This window comes from Mauremys reevesii, linkage group 11 (assembly GCF_016161935.1).
Source record: "Mauremys reevesii isolate NIE-2019 linkage group 11, ASM1616193v1, whole genome shotgun sequence".
In the NCBI taxonomy this organism is placed as follows: domain Eukaryota; kingdom Metazoa; phylum Chordata; order Testudines; family Geoemydidae; genus Mauremys; species Mauremys reevesii.
This window is the reverse complement of record NC_052633.1, coordinates 50187203-50203919: the sequence shown is the minus strand read 5'-3', so window position 1 is coordinate 50203919 and position 16717 is coordinate 50187203. Positions and strand designations below refer to the sequence as shown.

General features: G+C 38.0%; 1 protein-coding gene across 8 annotated transcripts in view; it reads left to right on the top strand.

Annotated features, from left to right (window-relative positions):
• FMNL2 (formin like 2) overlaps positions 1-16717 on the top strand; it is a 269726-nt gene that overhangs the window by 107231 nt on the left and 145778 nt on the right. For 2 of the 8 annotated variants that reach the window (XM_039494536.1, XM_039494534.1), the window contains one exon: positions 15303-15464. The exons of the other annotated variants lie outside the window; for them this stretch is intronic. The gene's annotated coding sequence lies outside the window, so the exon portion shown is untranslated. The remainder of the gene's footprint in view (positions 1-15302; positions 15465-16717) is intronic. 8 annotated transcript variants of the gene reach the window in all.

Below are 16717 nucleotides of genomic sequence, written 5' to 3'. Positions count from 1 at the left end.
TATCTGGCCAGTATTTATTATCCATAATACTGGGAGATTTTCCATGGTCTCCTGATTGTGTTGCTCCTTATAATGGCACATGGTGATATATGATGATGTGACAGTAATATATTATAAAATGTGCAGGAAACACAAAAAATTGAGCTATTTTCAAATTGTTTTGAGATGAATGAGACAAAGTTGTTGAGACCAATATGAAAATTGGACACTATCATCCAAAACTGAAGGATTGGTGTGTATAAAAATATGCAGTTTATTCATGTGAGGGAATAAGCTTTTGATCACTTGCCACAAACAGCAGGTTATTAAACCGATATGGAAAAGTTGGGGCTCTGATAAATGCTGACAACCTGGCTGGCCTGATGGCTCAGTTGGTGTCTCTTCATTATATTGCTGTTTGTGAGACCTGATTTCAGGAGTGATTTAAGACCAGTAGATGCTAGGAATATTGTAGAGGTGAAGACAAGAGGAAGCATCGAACCTTCATTAAGTCTTGGCAATTGGATGAAGTGTGCTATTGCAGTATAATGTTAGCAGTGCTGCTGCTGGGGGATGAGAGCAAGATAGGAAACCAGAATTCTTCATTCATCCTGCTGGTTTTCCTAGAATGATGAGATAGGGAAGAGTGACTTCACTGACAGTATATCATAGGTCCTGTATTAGGGCTAGTCTACACTGGCAATGCCAAAGCGCTGCCATGGCAGTGCTTTAGCGTGGATTGTGTGGTCGCGGTGCAGCGCTGGGAGAGAGCTTTCCCAGCGCTCTAAAAATCCTACCTCCTTGAGGGGCATAGCTCCCAGCGCTGGGAGCACAGCACTGTCTACACTGGTTCTTATACTTCAGTTGTCCAGTCAAGTCCAGAGCAGGGGTTATTTCACTAGGAGGGTGGTGAAGCACTGGAATGGGTTACCTAGGGAGGTGGTGAAAACTGCATCTTTAGAAGTTTTTAAGGCCAGGCTTGACAAAGCCCTGGGTGAGATGATTTAGTTGGCGTTGGTCCCGCTTTGAGCAGGGGGTTGGACTAGATGACCTCCTGAGGTCTCCTCCAACCCTAATCTATGATTCTATGATAAGGGAGAAACCACAGTATGGTCAGACTGGAATGAGTGATGAAAAATAACTCCTGCTCTGGACTGGACAACTGAAGTATAAGAAGACTGACATTGTTCTAGCATAACCATGGTTGAAAATGGTTTTTGAACATTGTTGTAGCATGGATCAAGCCATAATGTGGTCAGTACCCTAAGATGAAAGCATGAGAGAATGTTTAGTCTCTTGTGCAAATAAATTGGAGCCGTTTACAAAGGAAATGGGAGTTCTTTTCAGTTTTCCATCAATTTCCTCAGTGAATCTATCGGGATGACAAATACATGAAGGAAGACAACCAGTAGTGACACTTGGCACAAGGAGGTGGGGGGAGCTAGGGAAGGGTGACTAGCCTCCTGGCAGCCACACATATCTTAAGGCTACAGCTAATTCTTGTTTTGTTGTGGTCAGATTTAGCAACTCTTAAAAACCTCTGCAAATGGGATTCTCTTGTTAGTGGAGGTTAATCGGAAGAGCATTACTCGGTAATTTGGGGCTGTTAAACAGCAGTGAGCCTTCTGGAAATAATGCCAGGAACTAGGTAGCTTGTTGTTTCTTTGTCTCCATCTTTTGTGGGTATTTAGTGTGTCAGGGTCATTAAAAGAGAATTACAGGAGATGCATGGGAGGGATGGGTGTCTTCTTGGTGCTTTTCTTTCCTGGGAAATAGGCATTTGCCATTCATTGGTGATAATATTTTCCAAGAAATATGCTCCTCCTTCCCTTCCTGTGCTTGTTTGCAAGGTTATGAAGCAGTTTAAAGACTCACTACTATGAGATTTAATTTTCCACTGTAATGAGGGAGCATGGTAAGCTGTTGAACACAATGGGCCAGATCCTCAGCTGATGTAAACTGGCGAAGCTCCCTTGTAGTCAGTGCAGTTATGGCAGTTTACATTAGCTGAAGATCCAGCCCAGTGGACTTAACTATGATCTGAGATACATGCACTGAACTTCTATTGAAGTCGTTGTTGCCCTTGTTTATCTGTAAGAAGAACTGGGCCCCTGGTACAAACTGACAGGCCCATCCTTGTTTTCTTTGTATAGATTAGAGTGCGATTCCCAGTACAGTGTGGAGTTGCGATTCCTTCTGTGAGCTCTTGCCGGAAAGCACCGCTTCTCCACCTGATATTTATAGTTAGTGTCATTACTGAATGGAGTCTGTACTGAGCATTGACAGTACTCATGTGGGTAAACCCTTAGTGTGAGAGAAACCTGGTGCGTTGGCATCAGATGAGACATTCTGACTTATTAATTCCTAAAACTTAATCTATGACCAACGTTTAGTTAAACAAAGCCGAGGAAGCTAACTATTTTCCTTTGAATGAGCTACAAGCCTAGCATTGAGCATGATGTTCTTATCCATTGATCTAATCTCAGTGCTACTCCACTCCAACAGAAGAAAATATCATTAAATCTGTTTGCTCTAATTACCTTTGGTCAAAGTGCAGACTTAAGACTTGTTCTGCAGTGTGAATGTAAAGTGTTTTAATTAATTAAAGAGGAAAAGATTTTTGGTCAAGTGGCAAGCAACTTTCAGTGTGTAATTAAGACACATTCAGTAACATATTGTTAACATCCTCTGAATATGGCATGAACTTCATTAAGACACACAGAACCTTCTGTGTTTCTGTCTTTGTTTTTTAATAATTAATGTACATGATGTGGTCCAGTCAGAGGAGATAAACACGCAGCACTATATTCTGGTGTTATTTGAGGCTCTTGTTCTAATTGAACCATAAAAACATTCATCAAAGGGACGTCTGATAAAGTAAGACATTTGCTGTGTTTATTCTCTTAATTTACATCATTCTAAAAGTCAGACACTGTCTTGGGTTAACTAGTAAAATATGTCTAAAACTAAACATATAAAATATCATTTTGTGTACACTGAAGTCCACTGCAATAAATTTATTACCATTATATAACAAAAAAGCAGGAGTCACCTCCTAATAAGTCCAAGAGTGTTTCTTTTATAGAGTACGGCAGAGAGGAGATCATTCAGTACTATTGTAGAACAGCATGGTCTGAGCTGATGAGATACCTACAAGTTGGCACATTAAATTAAGCACTTTGAAGAATCACTTTTGTCTGTGTGAACAGCACATACCATAGTCCATTAACGAGAAGCCAGACAATAACACTGCTCTTACATAAAGAAAATCACATTCTTCCTGTTTTAGGATAAAAAAAAGTAAGAAATGTGTCTGTTGCATTGAGCCAAAATTTTGAAGGGACTTTAATGTGGACTTAATTCTTTGTATGCATCATGTTAGGTTTTGAGGAACAAAAAAAATTGTGCATCCAAGATTAATTCAGATATGTAGATTTGGTAATAAGATCTGTAGCTACAGAATGTGCATGTGAAAATGCAGTTTGCGTATACAAATTTGAATTGTTGCTCATTCAGAATTTTACATATGAATATTTATATGCACAAAATCTATATACAACACTGCAAAACTTGTATGCAATTTTGGAGACTGTTTTTGAAAAATGTTCAGTGCAGTGTATATTTATGTTTACATTAAGTGTGTATGAAAATGCGCAACTATTCAAAATTTTATATGCACCATCCTAAACAATATATATTTGCATTATGTACAATTTACATGTGCGTGTGTGTATATATGTATATTACATGTATAGATACATATATAATTGCACACGTTTTACAAAATGAAAAACATACACACTTAGGTAGTGAATCCACCCAAAAACATCTACTGTATGTAATACATTATATAAGATGGTGCCTATGAAAAAGTTCCAACAGTTTGAACTACCTTATAGTCCTCATAAAACCCTATATATATGTGCGTGTAACCTATATATGGTATGTATGTATAGATACATGTACACACATAGATTGTATATATACACAATAGAACAGGGGTTGGCAGCCTTTCAGAAGTGTTGTGCTGAGTCTTCATTTATTCACTCTAATTTAAGGTTTCGCGTGCCAGTAATACATCTTAACATTTTTAGAAGGTCTTTCTATAATCTATAATATATAACTAAACTATTGTTGTATGTAAAGTAAATAAGGTTTTTAAAATGTTTAAGAAGCTTCATTTAAAATTAAATTAAAATGCAGAGCCCCCCAGACCGGTGGCCAGGACCCGGGTAATGTGAGTGCCACTGAAAATCAGCTTGCGTGCCGCCTTTGGCACGCGTGCCATAGGTTGCCTATCCCTGCAATAGAACCTCAGAGTTACAAATACCAGAGTTAGGAACTGACCAGTGAACCACACCCCTCATTCAGAACCTAAAGTACACAATCAGGCAACAGCAGAGACAAAGAAGAAAAAAGCAAATACAGTACAGTACTGTGTTAAATGTAAACCACTAAAAAAAAAAAAGGGGGGAAAGCAGCATTTTTCTTCTGCATAGTAAAGTTTCAAAGCTGTATTAAGTCAGTGTTCAGTTGTAAACTTTTGAAAGAACAACCATAATGTTTTGTTCAGAGTTATGAACAACCACCATTCCCGAGGTATTTGTAACTCTGAGGTTCTGCGGTATGTTGTATCTGGAAAGTTTCCAATAGTTGTATATTCTCACACTCACCCACACATAGTATAAATATATACTTAATAGTAAATGATTCAAAAGTATTCTCTAAAATTGCACCCACATTTGACAGTTTTCCATGCACATTTTCAGCATGTAATTTTTCATGTGTAAGATTCTGCAGGAGCAAAAATTCAGATTTGATTCAATTCACATCTGAATGGAACATAATGTCATAAATGACTAACTGAATTATTGTGAAAGTTCACCAGAACTTCTTTAAAAACACTGCATATTTCTAAATTGTTGGGAAGATTAAATCTATTAAGCAGTAGTTCTTTAGGTACAAAGCAGACATTTCGCATGTTAACCATAAGCACAGATCCAGGAAAGGGCTATGCCATATTTAGAAAATTTAGCCTAGATTTTTATGGGAAAGTTCAAATACTTACTAGTCCAATGTCTTCCTTTAGGATTATCATTCTTGGTTTTGACATATCAACAGTAAAAGGAGTTTAGAGCTGTTTCATATATGGTGGTGAAGTTTACTTGCATTTTACCAAGTGGAGCTCCTGAGAACAAAATAATGTGGCTTATCTCAATGCTGGGGAAAGTTTCCATATGAGTATGCCAGTTCTCAGTACTGTATGATAAGTTGACTGGTAGGGTAGTGCTTTAAAGATCTTTACTTCAAGGGCTCAGGGTGAAAAAAGACCACTGTGATATCCACCAGACCTGAAGAGTTGGCTGCAACTACAATAATGGGCAGCAGTGAAATAGTTAATAGTATTGTTGACATTTAAAATGGGATCATTAGGCTTTATAGTTAATATCCCAGTGGGATGAATGGGGGAGTTCACACATTTCTGAGTTATTTATTAATGTGTTAGTTGGTAAGTTATTTAATCACAGAGCTACTAGTATTTTAGCACATTCTGTCTCAGTCTCAACCCTGCATGATGTATTATAATATGAGAGCTAATAGCTTTCCCTCTAGCAATAAAATTTCCATGTTGATAGCAGTGATGGAGACTTACTTTATGTACATATTTAAAATGCATGTGCAGTATGGATTGATTTAATACACAATAATGTGAATTATAATTAGGTAGTAATAACAGATACTGATTGTGCCAAATGAATAGGGGTCCTTTTGCAATTTGTGTTTTACCATTAGATTATGGTTAAGGCAGCACTTTGTGTGCATGCATTGAAGGGAACTATATGTAACAAGTCAGCATGTTAGCAAATCTGTTAGCTGCACTTGAGGCCGTTTCTCTGCTTGAAGTAACTCTTCATTTATATTTAATGCTGAGTTGTCTGGCAATGTGTGCTAGGTAAAGGCTAATGTATTGTTCAGCTTGACATCTGTAGTGCTGTAAAATTTCCTTCTCTTGCTGGTGAATGAATAGGGAGGCTGAGCAGAAGGTTAAAAGGAAGCTTGCAAGTGAGGATTAAACAGGCTAGACATAGCATGTTAAGGAGAAGGACATGGCAAGGACAAGGAAGTTTCAGCAGGGACAGACGTTATCAGAAGGGAATGCACCATATTTATTTGGGAGCAAACAATTCTTTAAAATCACAATCTACTGTATTTTTCAAGTAAAGCGAAATGATGTGAGCTCAAATGAGCCACATCATATCTGCAAAAAGAACAGGAGTACTTGTAGCACCTTAAAGACTAACAAATTTATTTTAGCATGAGCTTTCGTGAGCTGCAGCTCACTTCTTTGGATGCATAGAATGGAACACACAGACAGGAGATATTTATACATACAGAGAACATGAAAAGGTGGAAGTATGCATACCAACAGGAAGAGTCTAATCAATTGAGATGAGCTATCATCAGCAGGAGGAAAAAAAGACTTTTTGAAATGATAATTAAGATGGCCCATAGAAGGTGTGAGGAGAACTTAACATAGGGAAATAGATTCAATTAGTGTAATGACCCAACCATTCCCAGTCTCTGTTTAGGCCACATATCTGTGTCTTCCAGAGCTGTTCTAATGGGAGGCCAGCTACCACAGGCTTGATAGTAAAGCAGAGATCATTGATATAAGCACTTGAGAGAATGAGACACAGTGGGAAGAATGTGTTTTAGAAAAGATCATTAGTCAAACAAGGGGTGGAAAAGGAAATCAAGTTGTAGCATTAGAGAAAGGGCAGGGTGACTGCATGGAATCCTGAACACAATTGAATTGCTGAAGTCTTGGGGTATCCAAATTCTATACACAGATCAAGGCATTTATAATTTGTTGGCACATCAAGTGCTGCCTGACTACAGTAACTCAAAACAGTAATTGCCGGCACATTACTTTATTCCTCATCTGCTGAAATAAGCAGAACAGTAGCACCAAAAAGGCAGATCACGGAGACGTTTCTGCTTTAAGAAGAGCTTTGGGAATAACATAGATCAGCCAAAGGCTAAATGGACCAAGCAATCACATAGCATTTCTATACAGTAGGCATTTTCATGTGCATTCCCTCCACAGAAACCAGATGTGTGCAGTTAAAAACTTATCGCCTGGCTAGCACGCACTGTGCATTTTCTAGTGAGACCACCATAGAGACTGTGAATAGAGGGCTTGTGTTGAGATTTTAGCTCTGTTCCCAATGACTCATTCTTCAACTACAGTGGGAAGGAGACTTGAGTCTTTATATGAAAAGAATATTTTTTTCAAAACACATTACACTGACATACATAGGGCTAAATGTTGTCTTAATTTGCATTATATGCAACTTCATGGAAATCAGTAGGACTGTATGGGGTCTAACTAAGTAAATCAGGACAGGGTTTGGCCCATACATCTCTGTGTATGTATGTGTATATATGTATACACACCTAGAGATATTGTGTATACATATCCGATGCAAACACATATATACAGTATGTGCACATGTACATATATGCAACAACTGAGAATTTGTGTATGTTGTATATGTAAGCCAGTTGTATTAAAGGGTAACAAACACACACACACTCACCATTTTTCCTACAGCTAGTTCTAATTTTGATACCTGGCTTACACTTCCTATTTTCGGTAGTCTCCTATACAGTTTGTATCATGCTTCATAGCCATTTTTAAAAAAGGATCAGATCCATAAACAATGCTAGCTTAGAACTGCCATCTTCTTGAATTCAGGACTCCATCAGTCAGTGGATGCTCAGAGTCCTCTCTTAAATTATATTGGTCATTCAACTTCATACAAACTTGAAGTTAAATTACTGTGAACTTTCCACCACCAAACAGTGTATCCCTGTGGGTTTGTACCACTGACCTCAATAACATCAAGTACAGTAGAGCCTTGTTAAGGAGTCTTGGAGTGACATAGGGTATGTCTACACTACCTGTCAGATCGGTGGGTAGTGATCAATCCAGTGGGGGTTGATTTATCGTGTCTAATCTAGACATGATAAATCAATCCCTGAGCGCTCTCCTGTCGACTCCTGTACTCGACCGCCACGAGAGGCGCAGGCAGAGTTGACGGGGGAGCGGCAGCAGTTGACTCACCACAGTGAAGACACCACGGTAAGACGATCTAGCTGAAGTTGTGTAACTTAGATCGATTCCCCCCCCACACACTCCCCCGTGTAGACTAGACCATAGTGTTACCTTGCCAGACATCTGCAGAATTAGTCAGTAACAGGTTGCTATGAATGTTTCAAACACTCTAAATGAATATTAGGCTTTAATGGGCATAATGAGAAGCGTAGCATTATACAGAGCCAGTTATACAAATAGAGTTAACATTTTTATTTCCTCTCAATATTTATTTTACTTGCTAATTCTATGTATTATTTAATTTTTAATGGAAAATATTGTTTTTTTCTGAACCACAAAATCTGGTGAAATAATATGAAATGAGGCTCCATTCTGCTATGTACAGAACATAATGGAGCTGATCATGTATCCACTGAAGTCAGTAACAACACTCCCATTGACTTCTCTGAGTGCAGGATTAAGCCCTATGTTTGTAATATGTCTAATATATTGTACCTTTTACTATGTACTGTCTGGTCATCATTGGATACTTCTGTGTCCTCTCAAAAGACCAATCCTTAGGATTTACTACTCTATATGTTCTTAAAAGCTCAGGATTTGCCAAACTGTGTCAGATGATTAGCCTATCAAATCTGAAATCCTACTTCTAGGAGTGGCCAAATACCCGAGGCACAAAAGGAAGATGGATTTGATTTTAAAAAAGAAAGGGATGCACACAATTCGCTATCAGTGAAGTGAAAGAGCAAACTGCATGCATTTATTTCATGGTCACTGGGCAGTTTATAAACACGTGATCAGTAGTGCGTTTATGAATCTGCTGCAGGTGCAGACAAAATTAATATATGTATATGTCAGACCTTTTTGCTGACTCTTTTGTAGCCAGACACAGTGTAAGGCAGGAAGAGTCTTCAGGGTCAGCTATACAAAAAGAAAACACAGACAGCAAGCTTGCTTTACAGAGAGTTTCTCATTACGGCCAGAAAGCCACACATTTGTGGTTTATTTTGGCTTCCTCACCCACACCTCTTCAGTTGGATTACTGTGATGCCTGCTAACCCTGCTATAGTTAAGGACTTGTCAATGTTTCCATTATAAACCTTCATTTTATAACTGCCCGTAAATATTCACTTGTGCTTGAAGCTTGGCATTCAAGAGCTTTTCTTGTTTGAATTTTTTTTACACATAATATTTCAGATCAGTTGCTTTTGTTATTTTTCAGTTTACATGAGTGCAAATAAAAAGAGTATAACAGTTCTGAATGCTTTTGGACCTTTGTCACTCAAAATAGATTAATTTTTCTAAATAATCATTTTGGGCCTATTTGATCTAGAGAGAAGAAAAGAGGAGTGGACTGAGCACAGGACTAAGATCCAAATTTTCCTGAGTGCTAATCTTGATTCTGCCACTGACTCCCCATTGTAAAATTGGGGGTTATAATGAAGAATACTACTACTAATTTACTAATCTCAGAGGGTCAGTTTGAGGATTGCTTACAAAGTGGTTTGAAGATAAAAAAAGAAAATCCTGCTCTCATTAATTGCGCTGAATAGCTGGACAAATACCATTGAATTCAACAGTTACTCTGGGTTTAAAGTGCTGTATCTGAGAGCAGAATTGGATTGATTAATCACTTTTCACATCTTTAAAAGTGGTTACAATTAGAATTTCTAAATATCTTTCCTAGTCATAGGGAGTTATTGATACATAATACAATGTTTTATTTATATATATAACATGTAACTCATTCACAGAAAATACCAAGTTTCCTTAGCTAGTTTATCAATATGGGAGTAGTACCAAAGAAGATTCAAACTATGTCAAGAACCTATTTAATAAACCCTTTTTAAGGCAGGGTCTCTGGCAAGGCCACTCCAATTTTATTGGTAGGCTGACTTTTCAGTGCATAAATTATTAGTTTGCAAAATGTTGTTTCCTTATAGCCACACATGTAGAACAGTATGGGCACTTCAGCGCATAAGGACTTATTCTCATTTACACTAGGGCCTCTTTACACTGCAAGACCAGGGCTTTAGTTTTCTTCTTGGCGTATGTGCAACGTGCCTCAAGTGGCACGTGACCAGGATTCATCATTGAATTTAGTGTAAATGAGAATCATGACCATGATGTGCATTTTGCAGTACTTATTTAAAATCTTGCAGAATTACGTAATTTTACTTCATAGACTCAAAGTCAGACGTATCCCATCCCATCTATTTACAACGCCATTTAATGAAGTTGCACCTATTCCAAATACACAAAGTTTGATTTTAGACACAGGAGGTTGTCCCTAAAGAAGGATTTATGTAATGTGGAGTCAAAATAGAATTAAGTTGTTTGTAGTGTTCTTCTTCCCATACAAAAATTAGTAATTATGAGAATCCCCGGGGAATTACTTAATCATACTGTTGTCTGAGAGTTCCAGTCAAAATGTGCTGCCATTGTTAATATTCACTGTGTTGGAGATAGCTATGGTTAAAATATAGAAAATATATTTATTCTTTTAAAGTACAGGAACACTTAAAAGTAAATGTTACCTTAGAATCGGTTAAGTTAGCTGTGGTTAGATTTGGTCTGGTAGCTTAAGATCTCAGATTTGAACATTGTTCCCAGTTCAGTAAAAGTTTAGGAAGGTTATTAAGATCTATCAGCAAAGTAAGTGATATGGCTTATTCACTCTTCCTCTCATCATATCGTCAGAGTTGGAGTCGCCTGGTGCCCTTTTTTAATTCTTTGAAAAAGATTTAACCAGATTTTGCAAGATTTGATTATATTTTGACCTGCCAAAATTCTGCAACTGAAAATTCTCATCAGGGGTTAAGTACATGAATAGTCTCAAAATGTTGTGTGTGTATGTAGCCCATTTCATGGCAGCTGGGACATGCATGTTGGTATAATTACATTCATGCACAGGGTGCTGGCCCTCCGTTCTTCCTGCTGGCTCTCTTCTTGTGACCCAACAGGAAATGAAACTTACTGTTAGGCTACTTTAGAAAGTAGGATTTTTGTATGTTTCATTCTGCCTACCACCTCACAAGAACAGAAAGATACATGTCACAGGATTACTGCCCCTTTGAAAGTAATACAAAGCTGGCTGGTCTAATTTTATCAGCCTCCAAGTGAAAATTCAGAGATGGGCTGCTACACTGTCTACAAACCCCTTGTTGTGCTTGGGTATTGTAGAGGAGCCAAATTATGCTCTCAATTATATGTGTGCAGCCCCCTATTTATAATGTGTAGATTTACACACATATAACATTTAGTGGGAGTTGCATGCATCCATTGAATTTGGTTGTGTAGGCAAAATTTTCCTCTCAGATCTTCACTACAAATCTCTATTACTATCTGTAGCATGGATCTGCAGATACATAGTCTACATTACTTATTCTGCATTTGTTCCACATGCAAAACTCCCATTGGGGAGAACATGTGAAGAGCCTTGGAAGAACGATGCTGTTATTTTTGGTTTTGGTGTTTGTTTGTCTGGCACACAGTGACATTCATATCCTAGAAGCATGTTAAAGCCATGTTAAACTGAATGTCTTGTTCAAAGGGAAGGTTCAAAGGGGAGGTATAGTTAAAAGATCTGGATGACTGTTCATGTGGCTCCCACCTGGGAGAGCAGCTGGGCCACTCTGGTAAGAGAGAGAGTGGATGAGGGCAGAAAAAATTTACCTGAGAAGTAAAATGGAGTGGGAGAAAGGAGCTAGTGCTGATGTGGGAAGATGACGGGACCCTTCAGCATGGGTGGTGGAACTTCCCCATTTATTGGGTAAGATGTTGGATACTCAGGGAAGGGTAGTCTGGAAATCAAGAGCTCTGACCAGGGAAGTTAAGGAGTCACCAGAAGAAGTTAGTGACATTTTCAGCCTTGTTGTAAAACACTCTGTTCAGCTTCCCAAGAGAGCACTTCTTTGCTTTTATAATCCTCCCAACTCTCTCTGCTGTCCAGGATGAGACATGCAATGGAGATTCTCACTCACTATGAGATTACTGTATAGTTAAGACGGGAGTGTAGTCCATTAAGGGAAGGGTTAAAGATGGGGCCAAATTCTGCTTTGCACCTATGCTGACCCACTGACTTCCATACATTTGCATAGATGTAAACTGAAGGGCAGAATTTTGCCTAGAAAACTGAACCTTGACATTGTTCTGTGATTAAAACTCCCACTGAAATCAATGGGAGGCATAAAAACGAAAATCTCTGAGTTCATTTACTTTTCTTGGTTTATTCAGACCTTTACATTATTTAAGTGAAGATTTTTGTTGTGTTTTAATACCCGCAATAATCAGAAAGCAGCCAATATAAGCTATTTTCTGCATACCCTTTAATATACTAAAATGAAAGAGCCCCAGGAAATGTCTTTTTTAACCAGTGTCCATTTCAAATATGTACTTAGCAATAAACTTAGAAAGTAGATATGTAATGGAATCTTCTAGACAGCAGCCTATTTATTATGCTTATGTGATTTGAGCACTAAGACTGCATGTGATTGGCTTGCAAGCCTGATATAACTGCCAAGAAAGACTTTTTATAATTATCAGAACACACAGGTTTGTGTGTCTGTGTGTGTGAGAGAGCGAGAGAGAGCATATGTTTGGTGGATTAAGAACATAGATTTAATTTAATGCAAAAGGCTCACTAAATAAATAACTAAATAAAATAACTAAATAAATAAAGTGTGTGTGTGTGTGTGTAAAACCATTAAAATTAATCCAGGTTAATTTTATATTGTTACCACACAAAGCAGTCCTTACTATTGTATATTATTTAATTATGTTTAATATACCTATGTAATTTATATACAAATAATTAAGAACAATTATTTTATATAATATATAATTCATACACATGAGAGAGAGTGCTTTTTGGTGAATTGTCAAGAATCAAACATTATTTATTTTTGTAGTTATAGAATCATTGTTATAGAATCTTTTATGAAAGGTGTATACATTTTTCTCTTCCAGCTAGTAAAACTTCAATAGAGTGTTCATGCATGTGTCACATAACAGACAGTATTAAAAACACTGCTCTCTGAAAGAGCCTTGTCACACTTATTCTTCCACTAGTTTTTATGTTGAAGGAGCTTCACTGATGGTAGCAATGTTGAAATCTTTTTACCAAAATCCCTACCTTAGGCACAACCAGATTTAGCATTAACACCTCCATAAGCAGGTAAAAGAATTTACATCCCCAGAATTCATTTGGAGAACTGGATTTTTGCATGTGTAAATTCTGTCACCTGCATGAGCAAGTGCTGGTGTAGTGATTTCAGATTACAGCGGTTTTTATATGTGTATGCACAAATAGAGAGCAGGCTGAGACCCAGTTGAATATGTGGCTCACTGAAAGCTAGAGTATTAGAGTATTTAAAAATAAACTCTCCACAAGTAAAATGTCATCCAGAGATGCTACCAGGAATTTAGCTTCCTTTATGAAAATTATAAATTGGGTCCAAATGAAGAAGAGATTGTTTCTTTAAGTAGAATCTTTTGCAAAAAATTAGTAAAATTGTTAGATTAAATATTTTCTGGCCTGCATTTTGGCCTTGGACACAGACTTAGTGTTCCCATTCATGTCTGTAGAAGCCCCACATACATATTCAAGGCCAGAATTTGACCCTCCTTCTTTTTATCTATCTGTTAAAAAAACTCCCAGTGACATTGCTTTTTCCAGCCTCGGGCTTAGTGAATTTGCTGTACTTAAAGAATATAAAATATGGGAGCTCTTCACTCTTACTTTAATAGAGCATGAAGATTACTGCTTATTTCTCTCTGTTTTCCATTGTTTCTTGATAAGGTAATTACTCTGTCTCTATCCAGACTGCATATTGCTAACCCTTGAACCATGTGCTTATTACAGAGAAAATTCATCGATAAGAAATGGTTCAGTTTAGCAATTAAATCTCTCTGTAATTGTGAGGTTATATGATCTCACTGTGTGCCTTGGAATTGAGTGGACTTCTCTGCTCTGGGCTTATGGTTATATGAGTCTGGTGTGGCAACAAGGTCACAGTTATTTTAAAAGGGTATGTATTTAGCAATGATAAAATGAATTCCATGTCGACAGAAGGAAACTGCCTCAAAATCAGCCTCCAAATAGGTTTAAAAAGTCACATTCCTATACGAGGGCTTTTTGGCTTCACAGTCCTTTACAAATATATGATAATAAACCTTTGCTTTCAGTAGGTAGCACATGACATTGTGTCCTGGGATATCACAGATTTATTGCCAGGGAGTATGGGTATATTGCTGTCTTTAACAAATTATGTTTATTGGGAAGGTCATGGCTGGACAAGTGGAGTCATGGCTGGGAAGATCACGGCAGGGGAGAAATGTCATCTGCATTCTTGTCAGTACATTTTGTGTTAATCCGTATCCTGAATCACTTCTTGGATCCCTATCAGTATAGTTTCAGTCCTGTGCATAGTATCGAACCAGCATTACAATGACCTCCTTCTGCAATGGACAAAATTTGAGTATCCTTGTTGATTTTGTTGTCTCTCTCTTATATAACACTGAGCTCACTGCAAGCAACTGAGAACTACAAAATAACCATACAATGTTAATTTGTGGGATCTGACCGGAGCATGTGAGGTTGACTTTCTGTGGCTCTGTATTTCTTTCTGAGAAGTTTCAGAGGATGTTGATGGGTAGTTGGTCATCTGCCCCAAGGACCTTAGGGCTCACCCTTTCGTGTTCAATATGTTTTATGAGTTAAGCGAGTGAGTGGATTTTTTCCAAGCCCTGATTAAGCAGTCCATATTACTGATGTGGAATATGATTGGTGAAGTGTGCCTCGCTCTTCTCAATGAGGTCCACTGTCTTGGGCCATGTCTTCACTATGAAAAAACATGTGATCTTACTATATGGTAGTTAACATATGGTAACTAACACCAGAGAAAATCCTAATGAAAACAAGACACGTTTTAACATGTTTTAGCAGGTCAAGATAAAGAGTATGGGGTGCCTCGGGTATACCTTGACCTACTAACGTATGAAAGTTGCAAAGTGCCTTGTTCTCACTAGGATTTGTGTTAGTTACCACATGTTATTTAACATGATAAGAAAACACCTTCTTTTCTATTGAAGATGCACTCTTGGGATAATTGGTGATCCTGACTTCTCTTAGATTTCCAACTAGCAGATTTGCTTGAACTGTTTTTTTGTTTTTTTTGTTTTTTGTTTTTTTTAATTTTTGGTGAAGACACGCTATGCTGAGAGGAGAGTGCTCTCCCAGGTGGAAGCGATGTCGTGCCGGTGTGGACAGCACTTAGATCGATGTAACTTACATGGCTCAGAGGGGTGTAGTGTAGATCAGCCATCAGACTCTCCCAGAATCCTTGTCTAGCTACCAGAGCTGCAGCAGGTAAGGGGGGCTTAATTGCTCCTGGCAATGATTGAGAGGGGTGCAATGTAGCGAGCACATGAAGGAGGACATTTGACTTGCCTGCAGTAAGTGCTTATGAAATAGCATGTCCCTAGGGAATAGTTCTGCGTATTTTACTACAGGATTTGGCTTTTAAGATAGAGTACAAATTGATTGCAGACATATATTGGGCCTGCTCCTGCTCCCACTGAATCAATTGACTTGTAGTTACTGCTGCAGTTTATTATATAGATTAGACTTACACCTTCTTCGCCTGTGAATTGATAGTTCTTAGTTTCTCATGAACCAAGATTTTAACAATCCTGTGTGCATGCACAGACTGCAGATGTTTCTCTGCAGCCTCTGCCATGCTTACTTTTTTTTAAGACTGATAAACAAAAAAATCTATTCACACAATATTATTCCACAGACAGTGAATTGACTCCTGTTTTCATCAAGTAGTAGTGAGCAATGGTACAGAAATGGAGCGTGGTGGGTAATCGTCTCATCTTGTAGTTATTAGTGAAGTTTCTTTCCAGCAATGGTTAATGTATCTACCAAACCCTTAAGCATTTGTAATAATGATCAAATTTCAGATGCATCTGTTTTGTACCAATGTGTGTCAGCAAATTATCCTAAAAGATGTATAAATGTCTGGAATGAGCAGGGAAATTCTACAATAAACAGTGTGTCAAACAATGCAGGACTGTGTCAAAAATAAAAAAAAATCTCTAATGCTACTCTGTTGCCATTTCTCACTCTCATACAACGTACTCAGAACAATACTGTCTTCTTTGCAAACTGCCCCCAGTTTGTGTTCTAAACCATTTCACATAGCAATCTCTATTTGCATCCTTAATGTTTTGATTCTGCCTGCCTTAAGAAATCGTCCTATCTTTATGATCATGGACAGGGGAGAGGGGTCAGTGGCTGCAATTCAGTTTGGGGGTTTGGGATGAGGCCATCAGAAGTTCCAGTTTTAATTCTTGGACCTTCTTGAATGAATTACAAAGCTGACACTGTTGGGTTTTCATCCCTGATCCTGGTTTCTAATGAGGAAAACCATCCTCAATGAACATCTGGTGAAGAGACTATCCTTCAGTAGGAGGAAGTACACTGAATTTATGATCTTTCCTGCTGCTAAAGTGTAAACTGGAGACTAACTAGAGGGATGTTTTGCATTACAGTGTTTTGGGATCATGGTGCATAAGGGCTGGTCTGCGCCACAGGCCAAGGCAACATCTTACACTTGC